This window comes from Pongo abelii, chromosome 7 (genome assembly GCF_028885655.2).
Source record: "Pongo abelii isolate AG06213 chromosome 7, NHGRI_mPonAbe1-v2.0_pri, whole genome shotgun sequence".
Classification (NCBI taxonomy): Eukaryota; Metazoa; Chordata; class Mammalia; order Primates; family Hominidae; genus Pongo; species Pongo abelii.
The window spans coordinates 117,871,886-117,890,720 of NC_071992.2; the positions used below are offsets into that span (position 1 = coordinate 117,871,886).

The 18,835-nt window shown below is 40.0% G+C and overlaps 1 protein-coding gene across 1 annotated transcript in view; it reads right to left on the minus strand.

The window, feature by feature from the left end:
- The window catches only part of NCALD (neurocalcin delta), a gene marked incomplete at its 5' end in the record, with an annotated part of 333,310 nt that overhangs the window by 227,831 nt on the left and 86,644 nt on the right, over positions 1-18,835 (minus strand).

Sequence of the window (18,835 nt, forward strand, 5' to 3'; positions counted from 1 at the left end):
GAAGAATGATACTTGCTACCACAAAAGCACTGTTAAGTACATAGCCCACAGACTCTATAAAACAACTACAAAATAGAAACTACAAAGCAAACAGCTAACAACTTATGATATGATCAAAACCTTACATATCACTATTACTTGAATGCAAGTGGTTTAAATGTTCCCACTTAAAAGGCACAGAGTGGCAAGTTGGATAAAAGAATGAGGCCCAATTGTCTGCTGTCTTCAAGAGACCCATAGGCTGAAAGTAAAGGTTGGAGAAAGATCTACCATGGAAACAGAAAACAAAACAAAAAAAGCAGGAGTTGCTGTTCTTTTATCTGATAAAACAGATGTTAACACCAACAACAGTAAAAAAGGACAAAGAAGGGCATTATGTAATGATAAAAAGTTCAATTAAACAAGAAGACTTAACTATCCTAAATATATATGCACCCAACATCAGAGCACCCAGATTCATAAAACAAGTACTTCTAGACCTACAAAAAGACTCACACAGCCACACAATAATAGTAGGGAGCTTTAACACCCCATTGTCAGATCATCAAGGCAGAAAACTAATAAAGAATTTCTGGACTTAAATTTGACACTTGACCAATGAAAACTAACAGACATCTACAGAATACTCCATCCATCAAGTATAGAATATACCTTCTTTTCATCTGCACATGAAACATACTCTAAGATTAACCACATTCTCAACTGTAAAGCAAGTCTCAATGAATTTAAAAATATCAAAATCATACCAACCATACTCTCAGATTATAGTGCAATAAAAATAGAAATAAACTCCAAGATCTCTCAAAATCACAAAATTACATGAAAATTTAACAACTTGCTTCTGAGTGGCTTTCAGTAAACAATAAAATTAAGGCAGAAATCAAGAAATTCTTTGAAATAAATGAAAACAGAGATTCAACATACCAACATCTCTGGGATTCTGCAAAAGCAGAGCAAAGTTATAGGACTAAACGCCTACCTCAAAAATTTAAAAAGATCTCAAATTAGCAATCTAACATCAAACCTAGAGGATCTAGAAAAACAAGAGCAAAGTAACCCCAAACCTAGCAGAGGAAAATAAATAAAATCAGAGCAGAAATGAACAAAGTTGAGACCCAAAAATTCATATGAAGAAGCAACAAAACTAAAAGTTGTTTCTTTGAAAGGATAAACAAGATTGATAGACCATTAGCTAGATTAACAAAAAAAAAGAGAAGATACAAATAAGCACAATCACAAATGACAAAGGTGACATTACAATGAATCCCACAGAAATACAAAAGATCCTCAGAGACTATTATGAACAATTCTATGCATACTAACTAGAAAATTTAGAGAAAATGGGTAAATTCCTGGAAACACACAACTTCCTAAGGCTGAATTAGAAGGAACTTGAAACCCTTAGCAGACCGACATCAAGTTTTGAACTTGAAGCAGTAATTTTAAAAAAACCCTATCTATCAACAAAAACCTCAGGACTAGATGGATTCACAGCCAAATTCTACCAGATGTACAAAGAAGAGCCGGTACCAATTTTATTGAAACTATTCCAAATAATTGAGGAGAAAGAACTCCTCCCTAACTCATTCTACAAAGCCAGCATCACTCTGATACCAAAACCTGACAAAGACACAACAACCAAAAAAGAAAACTTCCGGCTGATATCTCTGATAAACACAGAAGCAAAAATCCTCAACAAAATACTAGCAAACTAAATCCAACAGCACATCAAAAAGTTAATTCACCATGATCAAGTAGGCTTCATTCCTAAGGTGTAAGTTTCGTTCAACATATGCAAATCAATAAATCTGAGTCACCACATAAACACAATTAAAAGCAAAAACCATATGATCATCTTGAAAAACACAAAAAGTTTTTGATAAAATCCAACATCTCTTCATGATAAAAACCCTCAAGAAACTAGGCATCGAAAGAACATACCTCAAAATATTAAGAGCCATCTATGATAAACCCACAGCCAATATCATACTGAAGGGGCAAAAACTAAAAGCCTTACCCTTGAGAATTGGAAAAAGACAAGTATGCCCACTCTCTCCACTCCTATTCAATCTATTTAATAATACTGGAAGTCCTAGCCAGAGCAATCAGGCAAGAGAAAGAACTAAAAGGCATCCGAATAGGAAAAGAAGAAATCAAACTATATCTCTTCACAGAGAATATGATTCTATACCTAGAAAACCCTAAAGACTCTGTCCAAAGGCTCCTGCAACTGATAAACTTCTTCAGTAACGTTTCAGGATACAAAATCAATGTAAAAAATCAGTCACATTTCTATACACTAACAATGTTCAAGCTGAGGGCCAAATCAAGAACACAAGCCCATTTACAGTAGCCACACACACACACACAGACACACACACACACACACACACACACACACAAATACCTAGGAAAACATCTAACCAAGGAAGTGAAAGATCTCTACAAGGAAAACTACAAGACATTGCCTAAAGATATCACAGGTGACACAAACAAATGTTAAAACATTCCATGCTCATGAATTAGGAGGATCAATGTTGTTAAACTGTCCATATTACCCAAAGCAATCTAGAGATTCGATGCTATTCCTATCAAACTACCAACATCATTTTTCACAGAATGATAAGTGAAATTCACATAGAACCAAATTCTATAATTCTAAAATTTATATAGAACCAAAAAGGAACCCAAATAGCCAAAGCAATCCTAAGCAAAAAGAACAAAGCTGGAGGCATCACATTATCTGACTTCAAACTATACTATATGGCTATAGTCACCAAAACAGCATGGTACTAGTGCAAAAACAGGCACATAAACCAATGGAACAGAATAGAGAACACAGAAATAAAGCTGCACACCTACAGCTATCTGATCTTCAACAAAGTCAACAAAAATAAGCATCGGGGAAAGGACTTCCTATTAAAAAAATGCTGCTCGGATAGCTGGCTAGCCACATGCAAGAGAATGAAACTGTACCCCTACCTTTCATCATATAAAAAAATTAACTCAAGATGGATTAAAGATTTAGATGTAAGACCTCAAACTATAATAATCCTAGAAGAAAACCTAGAAAACACCATTCTGGACATCAGCCTTGGAAATGAATTTATGACTAGGCCCTCAAAAGCAATTGCAACAAAAACAAAAACTGACAAATGAGAACTAATTAAAGAGCTTCTGCACAGCAAAAGAAACTATCAACAGAGTAAAGAGACAATCTACAGAATGGAAGAAAATATTTGCAAACTATGCATCCAACAAAGCTCTAATATCCAGAATCTATAAGGAGCTTAAACTCAGCAGGCAAGCAAAAAAAAAAGGCAAAAAACATGAACAGACATGTCTCAAAAGAAAACTACAAGCAGCCAACAAACATGAAAAAATGCTTCAAATCACCAGTTATCAGAGAAATGCAAATCAAAACCACAATGGGATACCATCTCACACCAGTCAGAATGGCTATTATTAAAAAGTCAAAAAACAAAAGATGCTGGTGAGGCTACAAAGAAAAGGGAATGCTTACACACTGTTGGTGGGAATATAGATTAGTTCAACCCCCGTAGAAAAGCAGTTTGGGGCTGGGCATGGTGGCTCATGCCTGAAGCCCCAGCACTTTGGGAGGCCAAAGTGGGCGGATCACTTGAGCCCAGGAATTCAAGACCAGCCTGAACAACATGGCAAAACTCCACCTCTACAAAAAATACAAAAATTAGCTGAGTGTGGTGGTGCATGCCTGTAGTCCCAACTATTTGGGAGGCTGAAGTGGGAAGATCACTTGAGCCCAGGAGGTCCAGGCTATAGTGAGACATGATTGTGCCACTGCACTCCAGCCCGAGTGAAAGAGTGAGACCTTGTCTCAAGGGGAAGAAAAAACAGTTTGGAGATTTCTCAAAGAAATATTCTTTAAGAATTAAAAACCTTAAGAAAGTTGTTAAAACAGAACTACCATTTCACCTAGCAATCCCATTACTGAGTATATATTCAAAAGAAAATAAATCATTCTACCAAAAAGACACATGAAGTCACATATTCATCACAACAGTATTCACAATAGCAAAGACATGGAATCAACCTAGGTGCCCATCAATGGTGAATTAGATTAAAAAATATGTGGTACATATATACCATGGAATACTATGCAGTCATAAAAAAGAATGAAATCATGTTCTTTGCAGCAACATGGATACAGCTGGAGTCCATTATCCATTATTCTAAGTGAATTAACACAGGAGCAGAAAACCAAAGATCACATGTTCTCACTTATAAGTGGGAGCTAAACATTGGTACACATGGACATAAAAATGGGAACAATAGACATCAGGGACTACTAGAGGAGAGAGGGAGAAATGGGGGAAGAGTTGAAGGACTAACCATTGGGTACTATGTTCAGTACCTGGGTGACAGAATCGCTGATACCCCGAACCTCAGCATCATGCAATATACCAGGAACAAGCCTGCACATATACCCACTGAATCTAAAATAAAAGTTGGAAAAAAAAGGAACTAGCTGACGCAGTCCATGTAATGTGACAATAGGAAATTACAATAAAATGAGTCAATAAATAGGAATATTATATTGGTTAGATTCATAGGGAAGGAGGGTATCAAAAGAACTGAATGATTAGTTAGCCTGTGAAAGGACTAATTCAGCATGTCTGATTGAGAAGGCTTCAAGGAAGTGGGTGTGATCTATTGGATCCCATTACTAATGGGCACAAGGAAGGAGTAGTCTCTCAGATTTTGTGTCTGACATAAAAAGTGCAATTAAGTACCTCTGAGAGTGCCAGTCTAGACAATCTAATTAGTCTGTCAAGTGCAATTTCAAAGCTATTAAGAGGACCAAAGCCCTCTTCAGAAATCTGTAAAAAAAAAAAAAAAAAATCTCAAATTATATTATTGAATTCTTAAATATCAAAGTATCACTTTTATTAGGAATAAAATATTAATAAATGTGCAATTGTTTGGATTTCTAAAATCCCTTTTTTATTAAAAAATTAATTGTAATAATAAAAGAAGAAAAGGTATCCCAACTGACATGTTAGGAAAACATTAGAAAAACACATAACTACCAATTTCTGTATATTTGGTGATGTACCAATAACTACAAAATGCACCTCAGTCAATACACCAAGGACTCATATTCCTCTAAGCACTTAATAGAGAACTGAATACTGTTAAAGCAGAAATCAGGACTTTACCAAAGAGTTAATAAAGGTGTCCCTTTAAACATAGACTAGAAGTGGTATATGTCAGTGGTAAGGATTTCATGCAAGTTATTGAACCTTGGAATGTTCCACAAATTATAGCTATTACTTTATTTCTAGTTCCAACAATCTAAGAATTCTTATCTAAGACAGATTCTTAATTTTTTCCTTACTCATACTAACCTGTACATTTTAATAATATAGATACTATAGAAGATGTTTGGTTTAATAAAATGTAATCTTTCCAAGTATGATTTTTTAACTGAGAAAAAATTTGTGAAATAATTTTTATGTATATTCCTTCATCTCAAAGTTATATTGTTGACACCCAAACATGATACAACTTGAAAAGTACTTTTTTTTTTTTTTTTTTTTTTTTTTTTGAGACAGAGTCTCCCTCTATTGCCTAGGCTGGAATGCAGTGGCACAATCTCAGCTCACTGCAACCTCTGCCTCTGGGGTTCAAGAAATTCTCCTGCCTCAGCCTCTAAGATATGAAAACACGTCAAAGTGAATTTAAAGTGTTTTATGATTTAAAATATAATTAACTCAATTTTAGACTTTGAGATTTTACTGAAAAAAAAATGGTGTCTCTGGAAAAGATGATGCTTCATGAAAAAAAAAAAAGTGCTTGGTTAAATGACAAGATAAATAAATGAGCGGTGACTAGAGCTGACCTATGATACAACCCTGACAGATTTCTGTAGCATCAGAATGGACAGCCCATTAAATACCAAGCTACTTGGTGATGTGTAAGACAACTGGGTGAGACCAAGAGAAGAAGAATTCTATTTTCTACATTATTGGACACGTTTCATTGACCTGCTCACAGAAGCACATTGAAACACATCCTATCTTACCTATTTGTTCCCAGCAATTAATGAGAAAATAGTGAAAATGGGATTGAAACAGCAGGAACATGTAGGAGCACAAGGATAATAACGACAGAGTATATATTTCATCCTTCACATAATACCTGCTTTCATTAAAATATATATGTAAAAAAAAATCATTCTACAGATTGCTGCCATGGCTTGAATTTTTGTGTCTTTACAGAATTTGTGTTGAAACATAGTATCTCCAGTACAATACAGTTGTGCCCCATTATCCACAGGGAATATACATTCCAAGAACCCCAAGTGGATGCCTAAAACCTCAAATAGTACTGAATCTGATACATACTATGTTTTCTATATATACTATGTTTTTCTTCTATACATACATACCTATGATAAGGTTTAATTTAGAAATTACACACAGTAAGAGATTAACCACAACCAATAATAAAATAGAATAACTGTAACACTATACTGTATTAAAAATCACGTGAATGTGGTCTCTATTTCTCTCTCTCTCAAAATATCTTATTATACTGTATCTAGGAAAGTGAAACTATGGACAAGGGAGGACTACTGTAGTATTAAAGGTGGGGCTTTAAGAGGTTAATTACATCATGAGGGCTCATCCCTCATGAATGGAATTAAGGCTCCTATAAAAGAGGGCTTCACACAGCATTTGGCCCTTTTTGTCCTTTTGTCCCTTTCACCAAGTGAGGACACAAGAAGAAGCACCATGTTGGAGGTAGACAGCAGCCCTCACCAGACACATTTGCTGGCATCTTGATCTTGGACTTCCCAGCCTCCAGAACTGCAAGAAATAAATTTCTGTACTTTGTAAATTACCCAGTTGCGAGTATTTTGTTATAGCAGCATGAAAAGACTAAGACAACTACAAATTTGTCTTGCTAATCTGTCTCACTCCCAAGAGGCAAGGAGGTAAGATAGAAAGAGCACAGAAATGGAAGTCTAGGGTCTAACCCCACCTTGGCCACTGATTAGCAGATAAGTGACCTTGGAGCAGTCGCTCACTATCACTAGCTCTCTATACGCAGAAAATTATGTGTAATTGCTGTCAAGTCCCTTCCAGTTCTGACATCTATGTCAAGTTGGTCCTAACTTTTCCCTTAAGATCTCTATCAAGAAATGTATGGCTTATGAATAAACAAATAAATGTAGCTGGCCAAATTTGCTTTCTCAGTAGCCTGGAGAGAATCCTTTTGTAATAGTGATAATGGTTACAATACTTTATATATTTTGGTTTGAAGGTTTTTTTAAAGGGACTTTGTACATAATTAAATGTTTAAAAATAAGTTCTTTCTCTTACATTTAGTACTGGGGTTCTATTTGCATTATTAAAAGTATTGACTAGCATCCCATTTTTTCCTTTGTTTCAAATAGAATATGTAACATGGAATATTTGAGCTTGACTATTTTACAGACTTTGTTAACATTTATCAGGGCTGATAATGTTATTAGAAAGATAGTTTCTTTTTTATTTCAACTTTTATTATAGATTAAAGGATACATGTGCATATTTGCTACATGGGTAAATTATGTGATGCTGAGGCTTGGAGTCCCAACAATCCCATCATCCAGGCCATAAGCAGAGTACCCAATAGGCAGTTCTTCAGCCTAGGCCTCCCAACTTCTTTCCGCATCCATTGATCCCCAGGGTCTATTGTTCCCATCTTTACCATCATGTGTATTCTTGCATCCTTGGAGATATGAAACTCTGAGAACATTTAGATAAAAATGGCTTTGAAAAGTTTTAATATTATATAAAGATACTGTATAGTCACCAATACCATTTAGCCATTATTTCTAACCATCCTACCAGTCAGCCATATCATCTATTCATGCTAATGGTGAATGAAATGGTTTCTGGTCTGTCAGCACTGGTATCTAATCTTTCACTCAAAACATGGCATTTTCATTGAGCAGTACAGTATATTCTGACAAGTGCTTGTAAATAGAGTCAACAGCACTTTACATTTGGTTTTAATTTGATTTAACAAGTTTGGCAATTTGCAGTTCAGAATCCAAGCCTAACTTTCCTCAGGAAGTGGAAAAGGCTTAGTATATATTCATCTGGAAAAAATCTACCATGTTCCAAATCATAACTAAACTGGAAACAGATCATATTCATCCTCTCAGGGGCACTTAGCATAAGCTAAATATACGCACAACACAGCTGACCATTTATAAACACAGCTACCATCAGGACCAGAGACCTGTGTCAATGGCCGTCATTCGTTGGTCTGCAGTGAAAAACCAGAGATCTTGCTAAGCTGGAGGCCATGTCTGAACAGCATACAATCCACACTGCTCCATTTTACACAAATGTCGAAAAAATATTTTAAAGCATTCCATTGTCTTGTTGCCTACTTTTAGATTGAGTCCTTAAATGAGGATTCATCTAGTTCTTTCCATTTTCATAAACATAGACATTAAATATAGATTTAAGAGGATTCAGGCTTCCCTTAAAGGACCCTTGTTATTGCCACTCTCCTGAGGTTCCTTCAGATGCTGTGATTCATTCCGATGTTGATTCTGTGACTTCAGTTGTGAGGGATGAATATTTTCCTCATTTATATCTCAGAGTTGGTCTTAAATTCAGAAAGCATGTATGACAAAAGAAAAAAAATAACACAAGGAAACCAACCTCATTCCAGAGAAGAGAGACTGGCTAAATGAGGGTTAAGTCAATCAGCCAGCCAAAAACATTATAGAGTATCCAAGAGGGCAGAGCCAGGCATAATTCTCCCTTCTGTCCATGTCATCTGCAATGCTCCCCTTGGAAGAGTGGCTGGGTGCTTCACATGCAGAAAAATACAGACATCTGACAGCCAGACTATAAGGGGTGTATTTATCCATTCATTCAACAAACATTTATTCAGCATCCACCAAGAGGCAGGGGTAAGGTACTTTAAGGTGCTCACTTCAGAAGGCAGAAGCCAGCTAGTCATTTATGGCAGACAAGTAAAAATAAAGTAATAAAACATGATCAGTTGAAGGATAGACACATATAAACATGAATAACCAGTGTGAGCAACACCCCCTCACACTCTACACTCATTCCCCCTCTCATTAGCGCTTGGCTCATTAGCACCACTGCCACTTTGGGTTATGTATTTATTTATTTATTTATGGCTGTCTGAATCACAGACACATTATTTATATGTTAAATAGATATATAACATCAAGTGGCAATGGTGCCAATGACATGTCCTTGAGGGCATGGGATTTCTTTGAGTCACTGAGCTAAACCAGCCCCCAGAACAGAACCCCATACCTAATAGGTGCTCAATAAATATGCAGTAACTCTGTTCCTGTAAAAGAAGCTTCACACAGCATACTGAATGAATGTATGAGTGAATCAACATTATAGAGGTCATTCAAAAGAAGGAATGATTGATTGTCTGGAAAGACAGGAGGAAATGATGCTGGGCCTATGATTAAAGGCAATTAAATGTTGATAAGTAAGAAGCTGAAAAATCAGGCAAGAGACACTCACTGGGAAGGTCCTCAGGAGCCCCTTGCAATGGGTCTATGGAATCCAGATAGTTGTGTCTACCCGGTGTCCTGTCCTTGTGGACCTGTCTTCCCAGCTCCATGTGGCTTTGGTGGGGCAACCAATCCCAGACTTCAACTCCTCTGACCACAGGGGAGAGCCCCAGGCCACTGCAGTCTGTCTGATTCTCCCTCCTGGGCATTTAAATCTGCAGCCAACAAGAACAAGAACACTGGCAGCAGAGCCATCAGCAGCGGCAGGACCTTGGAAAGATGGCTCATGAATTCCTGCTCCTGGGACCCCCAGTTCCCCTGGTTCTCATCTTTCCCGAGGCCTGTTTGGTCAGCTCTTCCCTCAGTTCTTTCAGCTATTAATAGCCTTCCAATAAACTTTTCTTTTCTGGCTCCAGTAGTCTCAGTTTATTTCTGTTGATTACATGCTAAGCTTTCTACAACCACAGGGGCTGATTAGAAGATAATTGTGGCTTGGAAGGACTCAGGAATAAATTTTTATTTGACACTAACCATGCACAGGTACTGAGCTAAGCTCTTTATATGAGTTATCCAATTTAATATTCAGAACCGTCTCTATTAGTGACTATTTCCATTTTAAATAAGTTTAAAATTTTAAGTTCTTTAACTTAAGAAAGTTAAATAATATGTCCAAGCTGACGATCTACCAGGTGGCAGAGCCAGCGCTCAGCTTCAAAGACGACAGTCTTAACAACTTCCCCCCACTCTTCCCCCTACTTAGGCTTACTGAACTCCTGGGAAACACAAGTGTTAGCATGTCATAAACAACTAGAAATGCCACTTGTATCATGGCCAGGTAGGGTTAGGGTTAGGGATAAGGAGGTGGTGGGTCTCCCTAGGGAATGAGTGGTGTTAAGGGAAGTGGCACTAGTTTCTGTGGCCACTTTCCAGGAATGCTTTTCTCATGTTCTGAATTGTGTTATAGGTTATTATTTTTTGTTCCTCTACCATACAAAGAAATTAGAACAGTCGCTGTCCTATTGAGAAGAGCTAAAACAGATGCCTGAAACAAGTGGCCCCAGAGTCTTTCTTCAATTAACAGACACTGGCCCTGTTCTCCCGTGGCTTCCTCCTTCACTCTGAGTATTGCTGGTTTGCAGTCACTTCCCACCAGGGACCAGATCCCAGCAAGTTTATTTACCCACTAGCATGATCCTCACCTTGCCATCCTCCATCACCCACCCTCACACCTCCTCCCACCTCATTTTACCTCTTCACCAGTTTATTATTCATTCATTATCAGTCATTTAGAAAACATCTCAGGGCCGGAATGTGTCAGGCTCTGTGCCAGGCACCAGGAATGTCCCACCAACAGAAGAGCAAAGTCCCCGATCTGGTGGAGCGTACAGTCTAGATGCGGGGATGGATGGAATACAAGTAAACAAACATATCCATACAACAAGCCTGCACTGTTGTCAGGGAGCTGCAGCAGATAAGTCAGACCTGAGATGCAGTGCAGCAGAGAAGGATCTGCGTGTGATGAAGGTGTCTGAGCAAGGATCTACTAAGTGGAGAAGTGAAGGGTAAGGAGGAGCCAACCTCGCCAAGAGTCAGGGAAGGGCAATCTAAGCAGAGGGAACAGCCCGTGCAAAGGCCCAGAGATGGGAAAGGGTATGGCATGGTCCGACATCTGTGCAGTGGGTACAGAAGAAAGTGGCATGATATGAGGCCCACCGAGGCAAGAAGTGGAAAAATCAGGCAAGAGAAGATTGCAAGGAGCCCCTTGCAATGGGTCTATGAAATCCAGGCAGTTGTGTCTACCCAGTGTCCTGTCCTTGTGGAAGTGTCCTCCCAGCTCCATGTGGCTTTGGTAGGGCATCCAATCCCAGACTTCAGCTGCTCTGACCACTACAGGGGAGAGCCCAAACCCAAGCCAAAGTCAGGGCCTGGGTGGAATGTGGATTTTATTCTCAGTGCAACCTGTTCTCCTATTACTCTCGGGGAAAACATATTTTTAAAAAACCTAAAAATAACAGAAGAGAAAATATTTTAACAAATATTTTCATGTCTATTTAATGCCTAAATGACTGATGAAGTGCTAAACTCTTGCAACACTGGAAATCTGTCAGGACTGCAATTTGAATGACAAGCCAGGAACTAACTGAAAAATGATCTTCCAAAAAGCCTCACACAGCAACTGTATTATAAGTCCTCAACAGAACTTAATTAATAACTAATTAAGATTGTCCAATCTCTCAATGATCCTGAGATGTAGAGATTATGATGCTCATCTTCTAAGAAAATGAAGATTGAAAAGTTCCCACAGCTCACCCTGTAGAAGAACTAGAATTTATGGCCAGGCTTGTCCCACTCCTAATTTAGTCTTAACTATTATGCTGTACTTTCCCGTAATTCCATTAATTTAGTACAATACCATCTTGTTTGACTAATATTACTGAAAAATAATGTATGCCACAGAAGTAAGCCTCTTTGACCACAGAGATCCTGTTAAAATGAAACCTTTAAAACATATACCTCTTTGGATGATAATTTTTCAAATTTTTGCCTTTTATATACCAACTCCACACATCAACCAATATGAACATCAGAGATTCTACGATGCTGCCCTCAGGTACTTTGAAGTGCAAATACCTGCTCGCCTCTAAACCAAATGGGCTCAGGCTATGGACACTTTTTTTTTTTTTTAAGTTTTCTGTGTTTTATTTTTTTCCTTTCTCTTCATTAACTTTCAGGAGTTTTTTCCTTTATTGATCTCCTGTTTATTCATTTTCAGGACTTCTTACAACTTTCAGTGTGGTTGCCTCTTGCAACTTTTCTCTCAGTGTTAATGCTCTAGTTGTTCTTTAGTTTAGATTGAGAAACCTGATGATTTAGCATTTTGCATTTGTTAGCATTTTTAGTGAAAGATGAATAAAGAGAAGCTGAGTCAACAGTATTAGATACAAAAACACTGTGCTGTGAAATATATTGTGTACTGGGAGGACTGACTTGAAAGGGAGGAGTGCAGGGTGTCAGGGGAGGCGAGGGGTGAGCCTGAACGGTGTGGGAGGCCTGATCAGGTAGAGACAGTGTTATCCAGAAGGCCTTCCAAGTGGGCAGCTCAGAACTCAGGACACACTCTTTTGTGGGTATTCCCATATTATGTGATAGTCGGGCTGTCAAATCATTCTGTAAAATCTTATTTAATCCATTATATACATGAAATGTTTTCCCCTCGATTCTGAGAATGTGAATAGGAGCAAGAAATCAAGAACCTAGGTGAATATTGCAAAGTTCTAATCCCTAAAGAAGGGGAAGAAGGAGGAGGAAGAGGAGGAAGGGAGGGAGGAAGGGAGGGAGGGAGGGAGAAAGGAAGGGAGGGACAGAGGGAGGGAGGGAGGGAGGGAGGAAGAAAGGAAAGGAGGAAGGGAAGGGAAGGGAAGGGAGGAGGGAAGGGAGGAAGGAGGGAGGCACGGAGGGAGGAAGGAAGGGAGGGAGGGAGGAAGGAAGGAAGGAAGGGAAGGAGGGAGGAAGGAAGAAAGGAAGGAAGGGAGGGAGAGAGGGAGGGAGGAAGGAAGAAAGGGAGGGAGGAAGGGAAGGGAGAAGGGAAGGGAAGGGGGAAGGGAAGGGAGAAGGGAAGGGATGAGGGAAGGGAGGAGGGAAGGGAGGAGGGAGGGATGCATGGAGGGAGGAAGGAAGGAAGGGAAGGAGGGAGGGAGGAAGGAAGGGAGGGACGGAGGGAGGGATGGAGGGAGGAAGAAAGGAAAGGAAGAAGGGAAGGGAAGGGAGGAGGGAAGGGAGGAGGGAAGGGAGGAGGGAAGGGAGGAGGGAAGGGAGGAGGGAAGGGAGGAGGGAAGGGAGGAGGGAAGGGAGGAAGGAGGGAGGCATGGAGGGAGGAAGGAAGGGAGGGAGGGAGGAAGGGAGGGAGGCAGGGAGGGGGATGAGAAGGCAGATCCAGGTTCGTGGGGTCTGAGCTTACACAAATACAGACCTCTTTATTAAAAATACAAATTATGGCCTGTAATCCCAGTACTTTGGGAGGCCTAGGCGGGCAGATCACTTGAGGTCAGGTGTTTGAGACCAGCCTGGCCAACATGGTAAAACCCCATCTCTATTAAAAATACAAAAATACAACCACATCGCCCAGTGTGGTGACGGGTGCCTGTAATCCCAACTGCTCGGGAGGCTGAGGCAGAAGAATCACTTGAGCCTGGCAGATGGAGGTTGCAGTGAGCCAAGATCACACCACCGCACTCCAGCCTGGGTGACAGAGTGAGACTCCATCTCAAAAAATAAAAAATAAAAATAAATAAAAATTATGGTTACAAAATTAGATACAAATATGAGTATTTTTTAAAATGAGAAAATTACAAAAATTATAAATTTTAAAAACTAAAGAATAGCTTAGCATCACAATAATCCAGAAAAATAACATATTTTTATTAACTACCAGATGCATGTATACATGGAAGTGACTGTAAATTACATAAATATATCTCATTAAACCCAAACAAAATGTATCCCCAATTCAGCTTCCCTTTAGTCTGATTCCCAAAATGCCTCTGGCTACTCCAACGCCATCTCCCTGCTGATCAATGCGACAGAGGGTAAGGGTAAGTCCTATGGGAAGAGACAATGATCTTAACCAATCACAGGCAAAATCTCTTTATTTTGAAAATTTGACAAAAATGTGGCTATGTGAGCTCAATGCCAGGGTGCCTTGAGCTCCTGAGCTCACAGTGCCTCCAGGCCAGCACTTTCCTCTCCTCCAGCTCCTTGACCACAGGGTCCTCTTCCTCCCTCGTCACCCTAAATGGCAAGCAGGAGAGGGCCTGTGCTCCCAGTTTAATAAATTAGGAGAGCTCACATCTCCTGTTCCACACAACCCATCAACACAGAGCGCACACAATGGAAACTGCAGCAGATTGAGTAAGAAACATTCATCCCACTGGAATTGTATGAGGGCTTGGCTCTAAAATACTTCCCAGAGATAGCAATCCAGATAGCAGCATTCAAAGCAATCCTTCGCCAGCATGAAGTGAGTGTGTGAAAGTTGTGGGGGAGTGTGTCCGTCTGCAGCCAGGACATCAAGTGCCTGGGTCATTACCTTGACCTTTTCTATTCCAGGGAAGTTGTGGCATTGCTAGTCTGTGAGTTGTTATTTGTTTCTATGGCAAGGCTTATACAATTCCTTTTTTGGAGGGGTTTGCTAGCGATTCTGCTTTCTGAACTAGAAGCTCCTTATCAGTACCATATAAGCAGAGGCGAAAGCTGTGTCACCAGCACCACTGTCCCTGGTGTCACTGAGCCTGATGTCCACCAGCGTGGACCACTCCACTGACTTTATGGGCCTTGGGGTCACCAAGCCTATAGTGAATTAAGTACTCATTATCTGGGTTCCAAGAAGCAGGGAACAAGCAAACATCCACCCCTGGGTGAAAAAGCCATTTGCTGCCAAATGGTGATTTGGACTTTATAAAAGAACATGGTTGATGACCTTAGGCAGTTCACTTACCATTCATCTGAGCAAGAAACCAAGGCTCCTCCAACGGACAAATGTCTGGCCTTTTTCACAAGGCTGGTGAGGACATACTGGTGGCCCTAAAATAACCCTGTTAACAACATCAGATATACTGTGTATCTGATGCCACAGATTCTACCAAGGCAATACCAAGGACACAGAGTTGGGGGAGCAGAAAGAAGCCTGGACCAGACACTCAAGTAAAACGTGTGCCTGACTCCATGTCCTGAGCCCTGAAATAGTTGCAGACATTATTTAGAAAGAAATGAACACAGGCGACGTATTTCCTATAACAGATGCCTCAAGTGTCAATCATCTTCCTTTTTTTTCCTGTTTCTTTTCCTTTCTTGTATTTTGTTGGTTTGTTTGGGTTTGGTTTTGGTTTGTTTTGCTTTTGCTTTTAACACAAAAGCAAAAGCTTTTCATTTTCCTTTTAACACAACTACTCTCATGTACAGGTGTAGTCCTGTCCCTGTGGCCCTGCAAAGCACTCTACACACATTATCTCTTTTATTTCACAAAGCAGTCCTAAAAAGGAGATGCTGTTGTTCTCATTTTACGTATGGAAAAACAGAGGCTTGGCTAGGGAGCTAATGTATTAATGGGGTGTCTCACTCATAGCCCAGGCCCTTAGGAGCCCATATCTGTCTCACTCATAGCCCAGGCCCTTAGGAGCACTTGTCATCTTTCCCTTCAGAAGCAGGTGGCCATCACAGCCCATCACTGCCACACTACCTACCATTAGGGAAGGGATTCTTCTGTAGCCCTCACCTTGAGCTCCCTAAGCTACATCCCACCTACTCCTCTGTTTTCAGTGGCAGTTGGAAGGCAGATCGAGGTGAGTGCAGGCTTCTTTAGGGCTGACAGTGCTCTGCCAGTTGTGTCCAGGGCATGTTCTGTCTTTTAGCCTCCAGGCCCCCTCCCCTGCCACAGGGATTTGCAGTCCACAGACACAGCCAGGCAGCAGAGGAGTAAAGCCCCTGAGGACAGTCCTCAGCCAATGGTGAGTGGTAACTGATGGATAAATACCAACCTCCTAACCCCCAGATACAACTCTGGGAGACATTCTGCATGTCCCCCAAAATAATCACATCCCCATTTGCCTACCCAAATTCATTATTAAAAATTTGCTTCCTGGGGAAACCAAACTAAGCCATCTCCCAATAACCCTTTCCATTCCCCCTTCCTGTTCAGCAGCACTTCTGCTTCAGGGTGTGTGTCTTTTATATGGCCAAGGCAAGCTGTGCAAATGAAGGACTTTCTTCCCATTTTTTTTTTCCCTTAACCAATTATTTCCCTTAACCACAGCTTTCTTTAAAGAAAAGAATACAAGAGTACAAGAGAAAAAAAAAAAAAAGCTAGGTCTAATCATTCTTCTCTTCCTTTGCGCAGAGTCCTTAAGCCCAGCTGCCTCATATCTCCATTAAAAGGAGAGCTTATTAGAGGTACTGAGCACTGAACAAAGTCCCCTGCTTTGTTAAGGTGGGGAAAAGACTCCTGAGCACACTGTAATAAAACAAACTTAAATGATGACAATCTAACAAGTTAGTTAGCTAGAGAATATTATTTTGCTGTCAAGTATTTAGGCATAAATTATAGGCAGTTCAGATAAATGACTTTAAAATTTATTACTTTTACACACACACACAAAATTTAGAATTTTTCCCCTTCACATTGTGTTTTCTATTACCTAGAAATAGCATTGATAGCAACAATTTTTCTTCCCAGATGCACACATATGCACATATACACATGCCTGCTAAAAATCAAATATTCTGGATCTCCTATTGTTAAAAGTGGTTTGCTTGTGTTTCTACCCTGACCTAGGATCATGGTCTACCCTGACCTAGGATTGCTATCGTAGGCTGAATAATGGCCTTTCAAATATGTCCATGTCCTAGTCCCCAGAATCTGTCAATGTTACCTTGTAGGAGAAAAGGGACATTGCAGATGTGATTAAGTTAAGGATCTTGAGATGGAGAGATTATCTGAGAGCGCCCACTGTAATCACAATGTTCCCGAGTCAGGAGCCATCAGAGTCAGGGGAGAAAGCACTGTGATGATGGAAGCGGAGATTGGCAGGATGCAGCCAGGAGCTGAGGCATGCCAGCAGCCTCTAGAAGCTGACAAAGGCCAGGAAATGAATTCTCCCCTGAGAGCCTCCAGAAGAAACCAGCCCTGCCACCTTCATTTAGCCCAGTAAGACTGATTTCAGACTTCTGACCTCCAGAACTGCAAGAGAATAAGTCTGTGCTGTTTGAACCCTCTAAGTTTGTGGTGATTTGTTACAGCAGCAATAGGAAACTGATACAACTACCTCTCATCCTGCAACTGCCTTTCCATGCTGACCTCACCTCCACCCAACTTTGCTCTGCCCTGACAACCTACACATTATATTCAAATGAGGGATTTGGGAGTACCCAGTCCTCACTGATCCTAAAGGACATGTCTTGGGGGTTGGAGGCCTCAAGGCAACAGAATCTCTGTGCCATGAGGACAAGAAATGATTGCAAGCAATGGGATAGGATGCGCAGGAATAATCTGGAGTTCAGGACAGTGGTAGGGGCTACAGAAAAGGATTTTGGAATCATTAGCATGTAAGTGAGGGTTGAAGTCAACCCACAGAGAGACTTCATAAATATATGATAGTGGTTTGGATAGGACTAGGAAGCGGATCAAGGGGATTTGATATGCAAATGACATGTATATCAGAGATACTACAGGAAGTGTGATCCAGAGCATAATTTTTAAAACTTTTTCTTGAGCTGAAATACAATCTCAGTTAGATGATGAAGAGGATTACATATCATTCGGAGGAAAGCAAGCCTCAAAAACAACCTCTTGAGTTCTGTACTAGGTGCAGGGATACAAAAATAGTCATGGTTTCTGTCCTTAAGAAGACTGCAGATAATTTTTATTACCACATAATGTGTGATATGACAATGGTGTCAACCAGTGTACTCGAGGGGCAAACAGAGGAGACAGTCCAAGCTAAAGACTGAAGAAAATCTTCCTGGAGGGAGTAATAGCTAAATGGCTTTTGAAAAATGAGTGGGGAGAGCAAGAAAGGGAAGAATTCCAGGTACACGAAATAGCACAAAGTCAGAGGGGCTAGTGAGTGGATAAGCTCCCCCAAGAAGATTAGGCATAGTGACAGGAATGGAGAAATAAAAACAGAGCCCTGGAGGAGAGTAAGAGTTAAAGAAGAAGCAGAAGAAAAGAGACCCATAAATTAGTCCAGAAAGAAAAGGAGGAAAGTCTAGAGAAAATGGCATCATGGAATCTAAGAGTCGGGAGCTTCAGGAAGGAGGGAGTTCAGTAAGACAAGTACTGAGAGGGACAATAGAAAGAAAGCCATGAGTGAATTTCCTTAGAGCAGTTTTATTAGATTATGACAGGAAAAAAAAAACAGATTGCAAAAAACTTAGAACTAAATGGAAGTGAAGAAGTGGAGGCAGCGTGCTGCACTTTCAAGTACCTTGGTTGAGAAGGAAATGAGAACCATGCCTACTTGTCAGGTTTTTAAACTTTAAAGACAAAAATAGGCTTTACAAGCTGCCACTAAAAAGAAGAGATAAGATTTAAATACACAAAGAGAAGATAAGAATCAACTTGGGCCATCCTCCTCAGACTTAGGCAAAACCAAAATAAGTGAAAATATCACCAAAGAACAGTGGGGTAAGCTGGCTGGGAAGAAGAAAAACATTGTAAAAGTAGGAGACTATATATAAAAAACTTGTCAAAGAAGTCTCAAATTAAAGATCACAAGAAGAATTAAAGACATCTGA